The sequence below is a fragment of the Cherax quadricarinatus genome, chromosome 23, assembly GCF_038502225.1.
Source record: "Cherax quadricarinatus isolate ZL_2023a chromosome 23, ASM3850222v1, whole genome shotgun sequence".
Classification (NCBI taxonomy): Eukaryota; Metazoa; Arthropoda; class Malacostraca; order Decapoda; family Parastacidae; genus Cherax; species Cherax quadricarinatus.
In genome coordinates, this window is record NC_091314.1 from 39,777,343 (window position 1) to 39,795,740 (window position 18,398).

The 18,398-nt window shown below is 41.3% G+C and overlaps 1 protein-coding gene across 2 annotated transcripts in view; it reads left to right on the plus strand.

Moving 5' to 3' along the window:
- LOC128685688 (ATP synthase mitochondrial F1 complex assembly factor 1) overlaps positions 1 to 18,398 on the plus strand; it is a 162,204-nt gene that overhangs the window by 107,648 nt on the left and 36,158 nt on the right. The window lies entirely within an intron of this gene.

Consider the following 18,398-nt stretch of genomic DNA (forward strand, 5'->3'; position numbering starts at 1 on the left):
CCAAGCGTGTCGTATGAGGCGACTAAAATGCCGGGAGCAATGGGCTAGTAACCCCTTCTCCTGTATACAATTACTAAAAAAGAGAAGAAGAAAAACTTTATAAAACTGGGTTGCTTAAATGTGCGTGGATGTAGTGCGGATGACAAGAAACAGATGATTGCTGATGTTATGAATGAAAAGAAGTTGGATGTCCTGGCCCTAAGCGAAACAAAGCTGAAGGGGGTAGGAGAGTTTCAGTGGGGGGAAATAAATGGGATTAAATCTGGAGTATCTGAGAGAGTTAGAGCAAAGGAAGGGGTAGCAGTAATGTTAAATGATCAGTTATGGAAGGAGAAAAGAGAATATGAATGTGTAAATTCAAGAATTATGTGGATTAAAGTAAAGGTTGGATGCGAGAAGTGGGTCATAATAAGCGTGTATGCACCTGGAGAAGAGAGGAATGCAGAGGAGAGAGAGAGATTTTGGGAGATGTTAAGTGAATGTATAGGAGCCTTTGAACCAAGTGAGAGAGTAATTGTGGTAGGGGACTTGAATGCTAAAGTAGGAGAAACTTTTAGAGAGGGTGTGGTAGGTAAGTTTGGGGTGCCAGGTGTAAATGATAATGGGAGCCCTTTGATTGAACTTTGTATAGAAAGGGGTTTAGTTATAGGTAATACATATTTTAAGAAAAAGAGGATAAATAAGTATACACGATATGATGTAGGGCGAAATGACAGTAGTTTGTTGGATTATGTATTGGTAGATAAAAGACTGTTGAGTAGACTTCAGGATGTACATGTTTATAGAGGGGCCACAGATATATCAGATCACTTTCTAGTTGTAGCTACACTGAGAGTAAAAGGTAGATGGGATACAAGGAGAATAGAAGCATCAGGGAAGAGAGAGGTGAAGGTTTATAAACTAAAAGAGGAGGCAGTTAGGGTAAGATATAAACAGCTATTGGAGGATAGATGGGCTAATGAGAGCATAGGCAATGGGGTCGAAGAGGTATGGGGTAGGTTTAAAAATGTAGTGTTAGAGTGTTCAGCAGAAGTTTGTGGTTACAGGAAAGTGGGTGCAGGAGGGAAGAGGAGCGATTGGTGGAATGATGATGTAAAGAGAGTAGTAAGGGAGAAAAAGTTAGCATATGAGAAGTTTTTACAAAGTAGAAGTGATGCAAGGAGGGAAGAGTATATGGAGAAAAAGAGAGAAGTTAAGAGAGTGGTGAAGCAATGTAAAAAGAGAGCAAATGAGAGAGTGGGTGAGATGTTATCAACAAATTTTGTTGAAAATAAGAAAAAGTTTTGGAGTGAGATTAACAAGTTAAGAAAGCCTAGAGAACAAATGGATTTGTCAGTTAAAAATAGGAGAGGAGAGTTATTAAATGGAGAGTTAGAGGTATTGGGAAGATGGAAGGAATATTTTGAGGAATTGTTAAAGGTTGATGAAGATAGGGAAGCTGTGATTTCGTGTATAGGGCAAGGAGGAATAACATCTTGTAGGAGTGAGGAAGAGCCAGTTGTGAGTGTGGGGGAAGTTCGTGAGGCAGTAGGTAAAATGAAAGGGGGTAAGGCAGCCGGGATTGATGGGATAAAGATAGAAATGTTAAAAGCAGGTGGGGATATAGTTTTGGAGTGGTTGGTGCAATTATTTAATAAATGTATGGAAGAGGGTAAGGTACCTAGGGATTGGCAGAGAGCATGCATAGTTCCTTTGTATAAAGGCAAAGGGGATAAAAGAGAGTGCAAAAATTATAGGGGGATAAGTCTGTTGAGTGTACCTGGTAAAGTGTATGGTAGAGTTATAATTGAAAGAATTAAGAGTAAGACGGAGAATAGGATAGCAGATGAACAAGGAGGCTTTAGGAAAGGTAGGGGGTGTGTGGACCAGGTGTTTACAGTGAAACATATAAGTGAACAGTATTTAGATAAGGCTAAAGAGGTCTTTGTGGCATTTATGGATTTGGAAAAGGCGTATGACAGGGTGGATAGGGGGGCAATGTGGCAGATGTTGCAAGTGTATGGTGTAGGAGGTAGGTTACTGAAAGCAGTGAAGAGTTTTTACGAGGATAGTGAGGCTCAAGTTAGAGTATGTAGGAAAGAGGGAAATTTTTTCCCAGTAAAAGTAGGCCTTAGACAAGGATGTGTGATGTCACCGTGGTTGTTTAATATATATATAGATGGGGTTGTAAGAGAAGTAAATGCGAGGGTCTTGGCAAGAGGCGTGGAGTTAAAAGATAAAGAATCACACACAAAGTGGGAGTTGTCACAGCTGCTCTTTGCTGATGACACTGTGCTCTTGGGAGATTCTGAAGAGAAGTTGCAGAGATTGGTGGATGAATTTGGTAGGGTGTGCAAAAGAAGAAAATTAAAGGTGAATACAGGAAAGAGTAAGGTTATGAGGATAACAAAAAGATTAGGTGATGAAAGATTGAATATCAGATTGGAGGGAGAGAGTATGGAGGAGGTGAACGTATTCAGATATTTGGGAGTGGACGTGTCAGCGGATGGGTCTATGAAAGATGAGGTGAATCATAGAATTGATGAGGGAAAAAGAGTGAGTGGTGCACTTAGGAGTCTGTGGAGACAAAGAACTTTGTCCTTGGAGGCAAAGAGGGGAATGTATGAGAGTATAGTTTTACCAACGCTCTTATATGGGTGTGAAGCGTGGGTGATGAATGTTGCAGCGAGGAGAAGGCTGGAGGCAGTGGAGATGTCATGTCTGAGGGCAATGTGTGGTGTGAATATAATGCAGAGAATTCGTAGTTTGGAAGTTAGGAGGAGGTGCGGGATTACCAAAACTGTTGTCCAGAGGGCTGAGGAAGGGTTGTTGAGGTGGTTCGGACATGTAGAGAGAATGGAGCGAAACAGAATGACTTCAAGAGTGTATCAGTCTGTAGTGGAAGGAAAGCGGGGTAGGGGTCGGCCTAGGAAGGGTTGGAGGGAGGGGGTAAAGGAGGTTTTGTGTGCGAGGGGCTTGGACTTCCAGCAGGCATGCGTGAGCGTGTTTGATAGGAGTGAATGGAGACAAATGGTTTTTAATACTTGACGTGCTGTTGGAGTGTGAGCAAAGTAACATTTATGAAGGGATTCAGGGAAACCGGCAGGCCGGACTTGAGTCCTGGAGATGGGAAGTACAGTGCCTGCACTCTGAAGGAGGGGTGTTAATGTAGCAGTTTAAAAACTGTAGTGTAAAGCACCCTTCTGGCAAGACAGTGATGGAGTGAATGATGGTGAAAGTTTTTCTTTTTCGGGCCACCCTGCCTTGGTGGGAATCGGCCGGTGTGATAATAAAAAAATAAAAAATGAAAGCAGTTCAAGTGACAGTGAGAGTGAATATTCCCCAGTGAAGCGCCAGTATGTACGACGTAGCATGCGGTCTGGTAGTGTTTCATATGTTGTTCCAAGGGGAAGGAGAAACTCTGGGAGCACATCCCGTGGCCCAACACCACGACCTGATAGTGAAGATGACGATATTGTAACGATGGGTATGAATGGTGACAGTGAGGGAGGAGGCAGTGGTGGTGATAGTGAGGGTGGCACGGCCCATGTGGCACCATCACCGGGCCACGCTACTAGCCACGCGGCTGACTCAGCAGAACAACCAGCCTCACCCTACCCCACACTGCCACAACCTGCACCACCACAACCTGCACAGCCACAACCACAGCCACAACCACGGTACAATATCCAGACCCCACCAGCAGACCGCATCTGGGATTGGCAGGACGGTGACGAGTTTGTTCCCAGTCCCCATGACTTTGATGAAACACAAAGTGGAATAAAGCCATCTTGTCCACTTGGGAACAATGCCAGTGAACTGGACTGCTTTGAGTTATTCTTCGATGAACCCCTGATGGACATCATTGTCAGGGAAACCAACACATACTGTGAATACACCATGCCAAATACAATTCTCTCACCAAAATCACGGCTACACAAGTGGAAGGAGACAACTGTGGCAGAGATGTACCTGTTTTTTGCCACAATAATGCTTATGCCACATGTGTATAAGCACACTGTCACCACATACTGGACAACAGATCGCCTGATTTCAACTCCAGGTTTTAGTGACATTATAGGTGTCAATCGTTTCCTGATACTGTTGCGTATGTTACACTTTTCAGACAAAACCAGGCCTGACAGAAGCGACAGGTTATATAAGATAAGAAATGTGTTTATGTACCTGAAACAAAAGTGCTGCATGTATTTTTATCCCTTCAGGAAGCTTGTTATTGATGAGTCCTTGATTTTATTCAAAGGAAGACTCTCATTCAAGCAATATATACCAAGCAAGAGGAAACGCTTTGGTATAAAGCTATTTGTACTGTGTGATTGCAGAAGTGGTCTTGTTTTAGATATTATTGTGTACACTGGCAGTAATACTTTGAGAGATACCATGAAGTTATTGGGTATCTCTGGTGATGTGGTTCGAACAATGATGGAACCATATCTTGGTAAGGGGCATATGTTATTTACTGATAACTGGTACACAAGCCCCTTACTCAGTGATTTCTTGCGAGTGAACTTGACAGACGTGTGTGGCACAGTGCGTGGTAATCGCAAACATATGCCAAGGTTCGACGCTGGCACTCGCAGAGGTGAGGTGCAAGCCTTTGCTGCCAATGACATCATGGCATTTCGGTGGCATGACAAACGTGATGTCACATTGTTGACATCAGTTCACACAAACGAAATGGTACCCAGTGGCAGGGACAACAGAGAGACCAATGAACCCATTCTAAAGCCTGCAGCTGTCATGGACTACAACCTCAATATGCGCTTAGTGGACAAATGTGACATGCAGATTGGGTTTGCAGACTGTGTACGCAAGAGTTATAAGTGGTATATCAAACTTTTTTTCCATCTTGTTGATATCTCTATGCTAAATGCTTATAACATATACAAGTTGAAGACCAACAAAACACCAAAATGTGGTGAATTTTGCCTGTCAGTAATCAGACAAATAATTGCAAAGTACAAAGGAGCAACTCCTGCAATAGACCAGCGCCCACAGACGTCATCTCGTATGAGGCCTGGTGATCACTACCCCATACAACTGCCTCCTACTACTGCCAAGAAAAATGCACAGAAGAGGTGTTATGTATGTATGCATACCACAAAACGCCCACAAACACGCAGAGACACTCGTTTTATGTGTGAGGAGTGTGAAGTGCCCCTCTGCATATACCCATGTTTCAAAGAGTTCCACAAGCTGCAGCAGTTCTAGGAACGTGGTTAGTGACTGTACATATGTATATATATTATGGAACAATAGTAATAAACATTGTTTTGTATTGTTTGTTTGTGTAAACAAAGTGTATACACAAACTAATAGTGATAAAGTTTGTTCTGTTATTGTGTTGTAAATAATGAGTGTATATTTGAACAATGCACCTTACATTGGTCTCACAGGCCACATAAGTTACCTGGAAAAGAAAAATATTGAAAAATGCAAGAAACCTTTGAATTAGAGTAAATAAAAGAATACCGGGTGGGCGGCAGTCGCTGCTGTTGCCGTACGCACGTCAATTTCTGCAAACTTTGCGGCTCTATATCTCGGTAAGTACTGATGGCAAAAATTTTTTTTTTAGACTTAAAACACTAGTAAAAATATTCCTAACATTTTCATAAGAAAAAATAATTTTTTTTTTTTCGAATATTTGGCGACATAGAATGACAGTTTCAGAGAGGGCCCTGAAACAGTCAAAGGGTTAAACCAGCAAATAGTAGAGCCTACAAGACTAGAAAATACGGTGGACCTCATCTTCACTAACAATGACGATCTGATATGTAATATAACTGTATCAAAGACAATTTATTCAGATCGCAACATAATAGAGGTACAGACATGTATGCACAGGGCTCCGGACCAGCAAAATGTCAGCAGTCATGAAGGTCTCTTCACGAAATTCAATTTCAATACCAAAAATGTACAGTGGGATCAAGTAAACCATGTCCTAAATGAAACAAGCTGGGAAGATATCCTAAACAACATGGATCCGAACATTTGCCTTGAAAAAATTATTTCTGTGGTTCTTGAGTTCTTCTCAAGATACATTTCATAGATGTAAACTAGAAAGAGAGAGACGTTCCCTATACAGTGGAACTTTAAATTTCAAACTTAATCCATTCCAGGAGCTAGATCTAAATTCGAAAAGTTTGAAAAGCGAAGCAATATTTCCCATAAGAAATAATGGAAATACAATTAATCCGTTCCAGAAACCCAAAAATATTCACAAAAAAATACATTTTATAGATAGTATTACATACACACAACAAATACATGTATAGTGTATGGTTATTAATAAATTTAAATGAACTTGTAAAATAACATTTTTACTTAACCCTTTGAGGGTCGACAGGCCCTCTCCGAAACTCGTTCTCAGGGTCGGCCAAATTTCAAAAAAAAAAAAAGATTTTTCTTATGAAAAAATAGAGTTTTTTTTTTCTAAACATTATAGGATAAACAAAAAAAATTTACCATCAATACTTACGGAGATATGGATGCATGAAGTTTGCAGAAAATGAGCCGCGTATGGCAACAGCGGCGACTGCCGCTCACCCGGTAAACTTTAGTTTACTTGTATTTGAAGGTTTGTTGTTTTTTTCACTATTTTATTTTTTCACATAACTTATGTGGCCTATGAGACCAAAGTAAGGTGCAATGTACATATATACACTCGTTGTATACAACACAATAAGCACACAAACATAATTATCAATATATTGTTTACAAAACTTGTTTACAAAAACAAACAATACAAAACATTGTTTATTATTATTGTTCTATAATATATATACCAATATACAGTCACTGAACATATTCCTATTAGTTCTGCAGCTTGTGGAACTCTGAAACATGGTGTCATACACAATGGTGTTTTATCTTTCTCCCTCATTCTATCTCTTTCAATCTGTCTCTCTCTTTCTATCTGTCTGTCTATCTCTGTCTCACAGGTACACATAAATACAAGTATACATAGTATAAATTACCTAGGATAACCCAAGAAACCCAGACAAAGTGCTATACTCTGCTTGAAGATGTGAGTAAAAGTGATGACACAGTCTTGTGGCTCTCTGAGACAGAGAGCTAGACGGATAGACAGGGAGCTTGACAGACAGGCAAATAGACAGACAGAAATGTTAGTATACCAGCAAAAACAAAGGGAGGGAGATGTTTATCTCATCTTTTGGCATCAGCTCTACCCTCATTTACCCTCATCAAACGTCAGCACTTATCAGATGTTATCTCCCCTTATCTTGTTACTGTCATGGGTGAACATTTATTATTACATATTATTATTATTATTATTACCTATTATTATTATTATGTATTATTATTATTACCTATTATTATTATTATGTATTATTATTATTATGTATTATTGTTATCATTACGTATTCTTCTTCATTCCTCCTCCTCTTCTTCTTCCTCCTCCTCCTCTTCTTCCACCTCCTCCTCTTCTTCCTCCTCCTCCTCCTCCTCTTCTTCTTCTCCTCCTCCTCCTCCTCATCCTCCTCCTCCTCCTCGTCCTCCTCCTCCTCCTCCTCCTCCTCCTCCACCTACTCTTCCTCCTCTTCCTCCTCCTGCTCCTCCTCCTCTTCCTCCTCCTCCTCCTCCTCCTCCTCCTCCTCCTCTTCCTCCTCCTCCTCCTCGTCCTCCTCCTCCTCCTCCATTTCCTCTTCCTCCTCTTCCTCCACCTCCTCCTCCTCCTCTTCCTCCTCCTTCTCCTCCACCTCCTCCTCTTCCTCCTCCTCCTCCTCCTCCTCCTCCTCTTCCTCCTCCTCCTCCTCGTCCTCCTCCTCCTCCTCCTCCTCCTCCTCCTCTTCCTCCTCCTCTTCTTCCTCCTCCTCCTCCTCCTCTTCTTCTTCCTCCTCCTCCTCTGCCTCCTCCTCCTCTTGCCTCCTCCTCCTCTTGCCTCCTCCTCCTCTTGCCTCCTCCTCCTCTTGCCTCCTCCTCCTCTTGCCTCCTCCTCCTCTTGCCTCCTCCTCCTCTTGCCTCCTCCTCCTCTGCCTCCTCCTCCTCCTCCATTCTTGGAACAAGTTTGAAGAGCTTGTAGTTCATAATCACTATCACTATCATCACCAATGCTCACATCTGAGTCTGGGATTTTGGAAAATAGGAGTTTCCTCTTTGATTCTGGTACAACTGAACGTGAACAAGATGGCCCAGCACCAGAGGTGGAAGGCTGTGGGTTGTCTGGGTTTTCCTCACTATTACCCATATTATGGTCATTAGTTTCGGTCAAAACCTCACCAGAACCTTGAAACTCATCTTCACTGTCACTTCCATCTGTATTAGAACTGTCACTGGGGAACAAAAGTGTCCCAATTCGCCGAGGAGTGAGGAACTTCTTACCACAGGGCACGGTGGAAATTGTGTACTATGATGGCATTCCCACAATGCACCACTGGGTCCCAGATTTTTTTCCTACTGCGCACACCCACCACACAGACCCATTCTCTCACATCTAGGCTTATCAGCCTTTTCCTGTGAGATTTGAGGCCGCTAGAATTTATGCGTACTAGTACGACAAAAACCCCTACGCGTAAGACGTACTAGTACGACCAAAACCCTCAAAGGATTAATGATCGATTGTCTGTGGTCTTTTTTTGGTTAGCATATTAACACCATTTGCAACATCAGCTTCCTTGATTTTTTTCTTTCTTTGCCAGGATAGAAGCGATGGTCAACTTGTTTTTTCCACACATCCTGGCAAGCTCAACAAGTCTCACACCACTCTCATACTTCTTTATTATTTCCTTCTTCACATCTATGGTGTTTCTCACTTACTTTACCACAAGGGTACCACCAGCAAGTTTCTTTGGGCCCATGGTAGCTTATTTCACAGTCCCACAAGCACTAAACACAATGAATTAATCATAAAATGTTTGAATGAGAATGCAGGTTAGTGTTCACTCGAGCATCAACAAAGCCAGACTGGCTCACAGCGCCTGCGCGGGAACGCGGACAGAGCGGGTTGGTGGATAGGTCCAGTACCCAGTGGTTTGAAAATAGGGCGAGTTTGATAATAGAGACAAAGTTGGTTCGAAAAAAGCGGTTGATTTTTGAAGAGTTCGATAAGTGATACGTTCAAAATTTGAGGTTCCACTGTACAGACGAAGGTGAAGAGTCACAGAGCTGCTGAGTGGGGCCAATATATCTGAAATACAAAGGGAAGCACTAGTCAATGAAATTGCAAATATCGAACCTAAGCTGAAGGAATCTTATAGGAGACAAGAATCACAGGAAGAACTAAAAGCCATAAAGGAAATTGAAAAAACAAAAACAAAATACTTCTTCTCTTATGCCAAATCTAAGGGAAAAACAACATCCAGTATTGGGCCGCTGCTTAGGCGGGATGGGACATACACAGATGATAGCCAAGAATTGAGTGAGTTACTAAAGTCCCAATATGACTCAGTGTTCAGCGATCCACTGCCCAGACTAAGGATCGACAATCCAAATGAATTCTTTATGAACGAAACCCAAAATTTGGTCATCCCAAAAATCTCTGATATTATTCTAACTCCACAAGACTTGAAAAAGGCAATTAATGACATGCCCATGCACTCTGCCCCAGGCTCAGACTCGTGGAACTCCGTGTTCATCAAGAATTACAAGAAACCCCTATCATGTGCCTTCAGCATTTTATGGAGAGTGAGCATGGACTCAGGGGTCATCCCACACACACTAGAAGCAACAGACATAGCCCTACTCTACAAAGGTGGCAGTAAAGCAATTGCAAAGAACTACAGACCGATAGCACTAACATCCCATATCATAAAAATCTTTGAGAGGGTTCTAAGAAGCAAGATAGCCAACCACCTAGATACTCATCAGTTACACAACCCAGGGCAACACAGGTTTAGAGCAGGTCGCTCTTGCCTGTCCCAGCTACTGGACCACTATGACAAGGTCCTGGATGCTGTAGAGGATAAACAAAATACAGATGTAGTATACACAGACTTTGCAAAAGCTTTCGAAAGGTGTGACCATGGTGTGATAGCACACAAAATGCGAGATGAAGGAATAACGGGAAAAGTTGGTAGATGGATCTACAACTTCCTGGCAAATAGAACACAAAGAGTAATAGTAAACAGAGTAAGGTCCCAGGCAGCCACACTGAAAAGCTCTGTTCCACAAGGCACAGTACTCGCTCCCATTCTATTCCTCATCCTCATTTCTGACATAGAGATGTAAGCAATAGCTCCGTGTCTTCCTTTGTGGATGACACTCGGGTCACCATGGCAGTGACCTCCATCGAAGACACCACGAGACTCCAAACGGACATCAACCAAATCTTCGAATGGACCACTCAAAACAATATGAAGTTCAACGAGGAGAATTTTCAACTACTCAGATATGGGAAACTTGAAGAAATTAAAAATGTGTCAGGGTATTCCACAAATTCTAACCATACAATAAAGCAGAAAAGTAATGTGAAGGACCTGTAAGTGATAATGTCAGAGGATCTTGCCTTCAAAGACCACAACAATGTATCTACCTCATCTGCTAGGAAAATGATAGGGTGGACAATGAGAACCTTCAAAACTAGGGATGCCAAGCCCATGATGATTCTCTTCAAATTGTTTGTCCTCTCTAGGCTGGAATACTGCTGTACATTAAAGGCCCTCTTCAAGGCTGGCGACATTGCAGACCTGGTGAGTGTACAAAGAACTTTCACGGCACACTTAAGTACAATGAGGTGCCTAAACTACTGGGAACGGTTGAAGGTCCTTGATCTGTATTCCTTGAAACACAAGCGAGAGAGATACATGATAATATACACTTGGAAGGTCTTGGAGGGATTGGTACCAAACCTGCACATGAAAATCACTCCCTATGAAAGCAAAAGACTCGGCAGGAGATGCAACATTTCCCCGATGAAAAGCAGGGGCACCACTAGTACACTGAGAGACAGCACAATAAGTGTCTGGGGCCCAGGACTGTTCAGTTGCCTCCCAGCATACATAAGGGGGATTATCAATAGACCCCTGGCTGTCTTCAGGAAGGCACTGGACAGGCACCTAAAGTCAGTACCTGACCAACCGGGCTGTGGTTTGTACGTCAGCTTGCATGCAGCCAGCAGTAACAGCCTGGTTGATCAGACTCTGATCCACCATGAGGCCTGGTCTCAGACCAGGCCGTGGGGGCATTGGCCTCTGAAACTCTCTCCAGGTAAACGCCCCTTGTGCAGGTACAGTGGACCCTCGGTTATCGGCCGTAATCCATTCGAGAAGGTCAGCCGATAACCGAAATGGCCGAAAACCAAATTAATATTTCCCATAAGAATTAATGGAAATACAATTAATCCGTTCCAGACAAAAATATTCACAAAAAAAAAAAATTTTAACAATTATGTAAGTATTACATACCTTTATTGAAGGCTAATACAGTGGAACCTCAAAAATCGAACTTAATCCATTCCAGGAGCCAGTTCTAATTTCGAAAAGTCTGAAATTCGAATCAATATTTCCCATAAGAAATAATGGAAATACAATTAATCCATTCCAGAAACCCAAAAATATTCACACAAAAAATATATTTATAGAGATTAATTACAGTTTTACATACATATAAAATAACATACATATAAAATAATACATCCATATAATATAAAATATAAAATAACATTTTTACTTACCATTATTGAAGATTGGTGATGGCATCTGGAAGATAGGGAGGAGGAGAGAGGGAGTTGGGGTTAGTGTTTGGAAGGAGAACCCCCCTCCATGAAGACTTCAGGTAAAGCCCTCTCTGGGGTTACTTCCCTTCTCTGTCTTTTAATGCCACTAGGACCAGCTTAAGAGTCACTGGACCCCTGTCTCACAAAATAACTGTCCACAGTCCTCTGTTTCTGGCGCCTCTTTAACATTTCCCTAAAATGGGACATGGTTCTGTCACTGAACTTGTTGCAAAGATGGCTTGTTTCAGCTTGCTCAGGGTGGCACTTCTGCACAAACATTTGGACATCATTCCACTTGGCACAAATCTCCTTAATCTTTGAAGAAGGCACCTCATCCACTCCCTCTTCCTCCTCCTCTGAAGCAAGTTCCTCAGCTGTGGTCTGATACTGTTCCAGATGAAGCTCTTGCAGCTCTTCAGTGGTTAGCTCTTCCCTGTGGTCCTCCACCAACTCTTCCACATCCTCACCACTCACCTCCAACCCCAGGGTGTTCCCCAGTACTACAATAGAGTCCACAACAGGCAGAGGGTGAGCTTGGTCAGGGTACTGTTTCTCTACAAAAGCTTGCACCCTAGTCCACATTGCACACCCCTCTTTAATCTGCTACAGTACATTCATTACTGCTACAGTATATTCATTACTTACCTTAAAATATTTGTAGTCTTAATGTAGGGCAAGAGATGAGTAGTATTTATTTGTAGGTAGTGGTAGATGTAGGTACAGTACACGTATGTAGCCCCCTCCCCTGGCTACACTACACAGCCATATTATTACACTACACAGCCATATCATTTCACTACACAGCCATATTATTACCATGTTCACTGAGTTTAATCATTTTTAACAACTATCTTTAGATGCCATCATAAACAAATGGAGAAGTAATGAATAATTCATGCTGAGAATTGTAAACAAATGCGTATGAAAGGCGGTTACTGCACCAGTTGCCAGATTCACAGTTTTCTGTAACGCTGCATCAGAGAAAACTTAATGTTTACTCTCCATCCAACTCTCCACTCGATAACATATAAACTTTGCATGTTTATATGCTATGTTTATATACTACTTGATATGTAATGTGTTTCTTATATAATTTTGAAGAAAATATCATAGATGGATTAATGAAAATGTCTATATTAACTTTAAATAAGGCATTTAATGTGCCAAAGAGTGATTATTAACCCATAAACGGTCCAAGTAGATCTACGTTCACATGTGTAGTGCTCCAAAAGTAGAGCTACGTTTTTTTACTTATTTTCAAATATAACAAAACAAAAAGTAAATCAAAGTTTTTATACACATTTTCAAATGTAAAAAAAAAAAAAAGATCTACTTTTTTTACATACTTTCAAGTGTTGAAAAAACGTATATATACATTTGGACCATTTACGGGTTAAATATACATTGCATATAATAAACATTGCATGTTTATATGCTATGTAATGTGTTTCTTATATAATTTTGAAGAAGATATAATAGATGGATTAATGAAAATGTCTATATTAACGTAAAATAAGACATTTAATGTGCCAAAGAGTGATTATTAAATATACATCGCATATTATAAACATTGTATGTTTATATGCTGTGTAACATGTTTCTTATATAATTTTGAAGAAGATATAATAGATGGATTAATGAAAATGTCTATATTAACGTAAAATAAGACATTTAATATTTTTTTTTTTTTTCAACAAGTCGGCCGTCTCCCACCGAGGCAGGGTGACCCAAAAAAGATTATTATTAAATATACATCGCATATAAACATTGCATGTTTTTATGTACTATGTAACGTGTTTCTTTGGGCCCATGGTTGTTTATTTTACAATTGCACTCAATCAGCAACCACAAAAAATAATGGATTATAGCAAAATGTTTGGATGAATGAGCAGAAGCTTCTTCAGTTGCCCAGAAACACAGCCAAACTGACGCTCAAGCAGCTGGGGCCGGTGGACAAACGCATCCCAAACAGCCAATCACCAAATTAATGGCCGATAACCGGACGCTGAAAAACCGGCCAATCACCGAGTTGGCCGATAACAGAATCAGGCAATAACCAGCGGTCCACTGTATTCAGGAATCATCTGCAAGAGATATTAAAAAATGGAAGTATTTATGGGTATGCCCAAATGAGACCGAACTGTGGAATAAAATCACATTGATAATAAAAAATGATAACATCAAAACGGCCTTCATAAAAAACACAACAGCATTCTATAACGGTTGGAAAAATAAAAAATCTGGGCCAGATGATGCCATCGCCCCTGGTACAAATGCTGTCCTAGTAGACAGTAACTGTAAGAATAGAGAAATAAACGATGTTGGCCTGTAGGGGGACAGGAGCACTAGTGGGGAAACAGGTGTAAATAAGGACAAGGACATGCAAAAACCAATGTTACAAACTAGCAATACCACAGGAGATAGTAAACAAGGGGATGCCATGAGAAATAGTGAAGATAAATTACCAGAAATAACTGATGAAGGCTCCATTGTTAGCATTAGTGCTAATGATAGAAATGAGACTGGAGAACATGCACTAGTAGGGAATACAGTAGGAATACGGTCACAAAAAAACAAGGCAAACAGAAACCAGGTCTATACAAATACTATGCACTTGGTATCTGCAGGCATGGAATATCCGGAAAAACAGATGGGACATGCAACTTTGACCACCCCAGAAAATCCTGTGCCCATATGACAATAGGAAAATGCAACCTCCCTTCCTGTAAGCTTTTCCACCCTGAAATGTGTCACTCTTCAGTTCAGGAAAGACAGTGCTATAACTTATATTACCAGGCACGCCACCTAAAGGGTACAAGAAGACACAGAAAATCCAGACCATGGGAAAACCTGGGTAGCCACAGCCACTCCAGAGAGAGAGGTTTCTTAGTGCCAGGAAGGAAAAAATAGCTGGCAGGAAATGACAGAAATTGTACACCAACTCCAATCATTTCTGGAGTGGAATCACAGTCGATGGCCTCCACTCCAAAACAACAGATATTAGTACCTGGGAAAAAAAGCTCCCCCTCCCCATACCACCAATACCACCAATCTGACGACATTCATCTTTGCAAATACACCTACCATCCGACTTACGACCTGCTCGACTTACGACCACTCGACTTATGACCGTGTTTTTTATGCCAAATTTCTGGGAAAAAAACAACTATTTCTGTTGTACACAGTGTTTATCCTAAACCTTACAGTATAAAATACAGTACTTACAGCATAAAAAGTAAAGTAAAACACGAAATACCAAAATAAAACAATAAAATAAAGTCATTACAAAAATGTTTTGTTGATATTCAGTAGTAAAGTTCGACTTACGACCATTTCGACTTACGACCGGTTTCTCGGAACCGAACTCGGCCGTAAGTCAGATGGTAGGTGTATACAGGGTGTAAAGCCAGCAACGAATAACAAAATACCTTTCATCCGTGGACTGCTTAAGGAGTCAAATGCAATGTTCATTGAGAACCGATACCTGGAGTTTACCTGGAGAGAGTTTCGGGGGTCAACGCCCCCGCGGCCCGGTCTGTGACCAGGCCTCCTGGTGGATCAGCGCCTGATCAACCAGGCTGTTGCTGCTGGCTGCACGCAAACCAACGTACGAGCCACAGCCCGGCTGATCAGGAACTGTCTTTAGGTGCTTGTCCAGTGCCAGCTTGAAGACTGCCAGGGGTCTGTTGGTAATCCCCCTTATGTGTGCTGGGAGGCAGTTGAACAGTCTCGGGCCCCTGACACTTATTGTATGGTCTCTTAACGTGCTAGTGACACCCCTGCTTTTCATTGGGGGGATGGTGCATCGTCTGCCAAGTCTTTTGCTTTCGTAGTGAGTGATTTTCGTGTGCAAGTTTGGTACTAGTCCCTCTAGGATTTTCCAGGTGTATATAATCATGTATCTCTCCCTCCTGCGTTCCAGGGAATACAGGTTTAGAAACCTCAAGCGCTCCCAGTAATTGAGGTGTTTTATCTCCGTTATGCGCGCCGTGAAAGTTCTCTGTACATTTTCTAGGTCGGCAATTTCACCTGCCTTGAAAGGTGCTGTTAGAGTGCAGCAATATTCCAGCCTAGATAGAACAAGTGACCTGAAGAGTGTCATCATGGGCTTGGCCTCCCTAGTTTTGAAGGTTCTCATTATCCATCCTGTCATTTTTCTAGCAGATGCGATTGATACAATGTTATGGTCCTTGAAGGTGAGATCCTCCGACATAATCACTCCTAGGTCTTTGACGTTGGTGTGTCGCTCTATTTTGTGGCCAGAATTTGTTTTGTACTCTGATGAAGATTTAATTTCCTCATGTTTACCATATCTGAGTAATTGAAATTTCTCATCGTTGAACTTCATATTGTTTTCTGCAGCCCACTGAAAGATTTGGTTGATGTCCGCCTGGAGCCTTGCAGTGTCTGCAATGGAAGACACTGTCATGCAGATTCGGGTGTCATCTGCAAAGGAAGACACGGTGCTGTGGCTGACATCCTTGTCTATGTCGGATATGAGGATGAGGAACAAGATGGGAGCTAGTACTGTGCCTTGTGGGACAGAGCTTTTCACCGTAGCTGCCTCGGACTTTACTCTGTTGACGACTACTCTCTGTGTTCTGTTAGTGAGGAAATTATAGATCCATCGACCGACTTTTCCTGTTATTCCTTTAGCGCGCATTTTGTGCGCTATTACGCCATGGTCACACTTGTCGAAGGCTTTTGCAAAGTCTGTATATATTACATCTGCATTCTTTTTGTCTTCTAGTGCATTTAGGACCTTGTCGTAGTGATCCAGTAGTTGAGACAGACAGGAGCGACCTGTTCTAAACCCATGTTGCCCTGGGTTGTGTAACTGATGGGTTTCTAGATGGGTGGTGATCTTGCTTCTTAGGACCCTTTCAAAGATTTTTATGATATGGGATGTTAGTGCTATTGGTCTGTAGTTCTTTGCTGTTGCTTTACTGCCCCCTTTGTGGAGTGGGGCTATGTCTGTTGTTTTTAGTAACTGAGGGACGACCCCCGTGTCCATGCTCCCTCTCCATAGGATGGAAAAGGCTCGTGATAGGGGCTTCTTGCAGTTCTTGATGAACACAGAGTTCCATGAGTCTGGCCCTGGGGCAGAGTGCATGGGCATGTCATTTATCGCCTGTTCGAAGTCATTTGGCGTCAGGATAACATCGGATAGGCTTGTGTTAGTCAAATTTTGTGGCTCTCTCATAAAAAATTCATTTTGGTCTTCGACTCTCAGTCTGGTTAGCGGCTTGCTAAAAACTGAGTCATATTGGGACTTGAGTAGCTCACTCATTTCCTTGCTGGATAGTGTTTAAGAATATCTTTGTGTATTAAGTCCTATCTGTATTGCTTTTCATATTGGTGTTTCTTATCAATGGATTTCAGTATGTTGCTAGTTAGACATGGGCAACCGAACCGTTTATTCATGATCTGTTTCATTTTTATAGGACATTGTTTATTGTATAGTCTAAGTAATTTATTCAGAAATATGTCTGTCCAATCATCAATACAATCGGCCTTGGAAAATTCTGTAGGCCAGTCAGCAATCTCTGGCTCTGTTTTGAAATTACTTATTGAGACTGCAGAAAACAATATGAAGTTCAATGATAAGAAATTTCAATTACTCCGACTTGGAAAACGTGAGGAAATTAAAACTATATTGGAGTAAAAAACAGATTCCAACCACACAGTAGAGTGAAAAACTGATGTCAAAGACCTGGGGGTGATCATGTCAGAGCATCTCACCTTTAACCCTTTCAGGGTTTCGGCCGTACTAGTACGGCTTACGCACCAGGGTTTTTGGCATACTAGTACGCCTAAATTCTAGCGCCCTCAGATCTAGTGAGAGAGAGCTGGTAGGCCTACATATGAAAGAATGGGTCTATGTGGTCAGTGTGCGCAGTATAAAAAAATCCTGCAGCACACAGTGCGTAATGAGAAAAAAAAATTTGACTGTGTTTTTGGATTAAAACAGCGACTTTGCACTGTATTTTTGTATGGTATTTATTGTTGTATTCTAGTTTTCCTGGTCTCATTTTATAGAATGAAAGACATATTACAGAAATTGAGATGATTTTGACTGGTTTTACAAAGAAAAGTACCTTGAAATTGAACTCAAAGTAGCAGAAATGTTTGATTTTTACCAAAGCCCAAAAGTAAACAAATCATGCTATGCGTCCAATACACGTCAACTGGTGAGTCTAATATTCTTTCACAAATGTGCTGATATTATTTATACCATTTCTACACTAATGCAGTAGTCTGCATACTTTTTTGTGAGAATAAAAATTCAAAGTGGAAAGCAAAAGAATATAAGAGGGGCGTGGGGACATGACTATTGAACAGAGGAAATGTTATTTTAGTGCCAGGAATGTCTTTCTTGTTTATTCTGGACCCTATTCGGAAATTGGCATCTTTTGAAATTTGTGTGAAATTGGCAAAATTGCTAAATTCTGACCACTGTATTGGATAGTTGAAATCGGTAAATGGGTGGTTTCTTGTACTCATTCGATAGAAAAAATGGAGTTCTAGCAAAATAGTTATGATTTTTGTCGCCAAGTACACTGGAATTGGCCGAAAATAGGGCTCAAAGTGGGAAAAATCGCCGATGCGTAAACGTCATCGAGACCGCTAACTTCGCGAGAGCATAATTCCATAAGTTTTCCATCAAATTTCATACTTTTGGTGTCATTATGATCGGGAAAAGATTCTCTATCTTTTCATAAGAAAA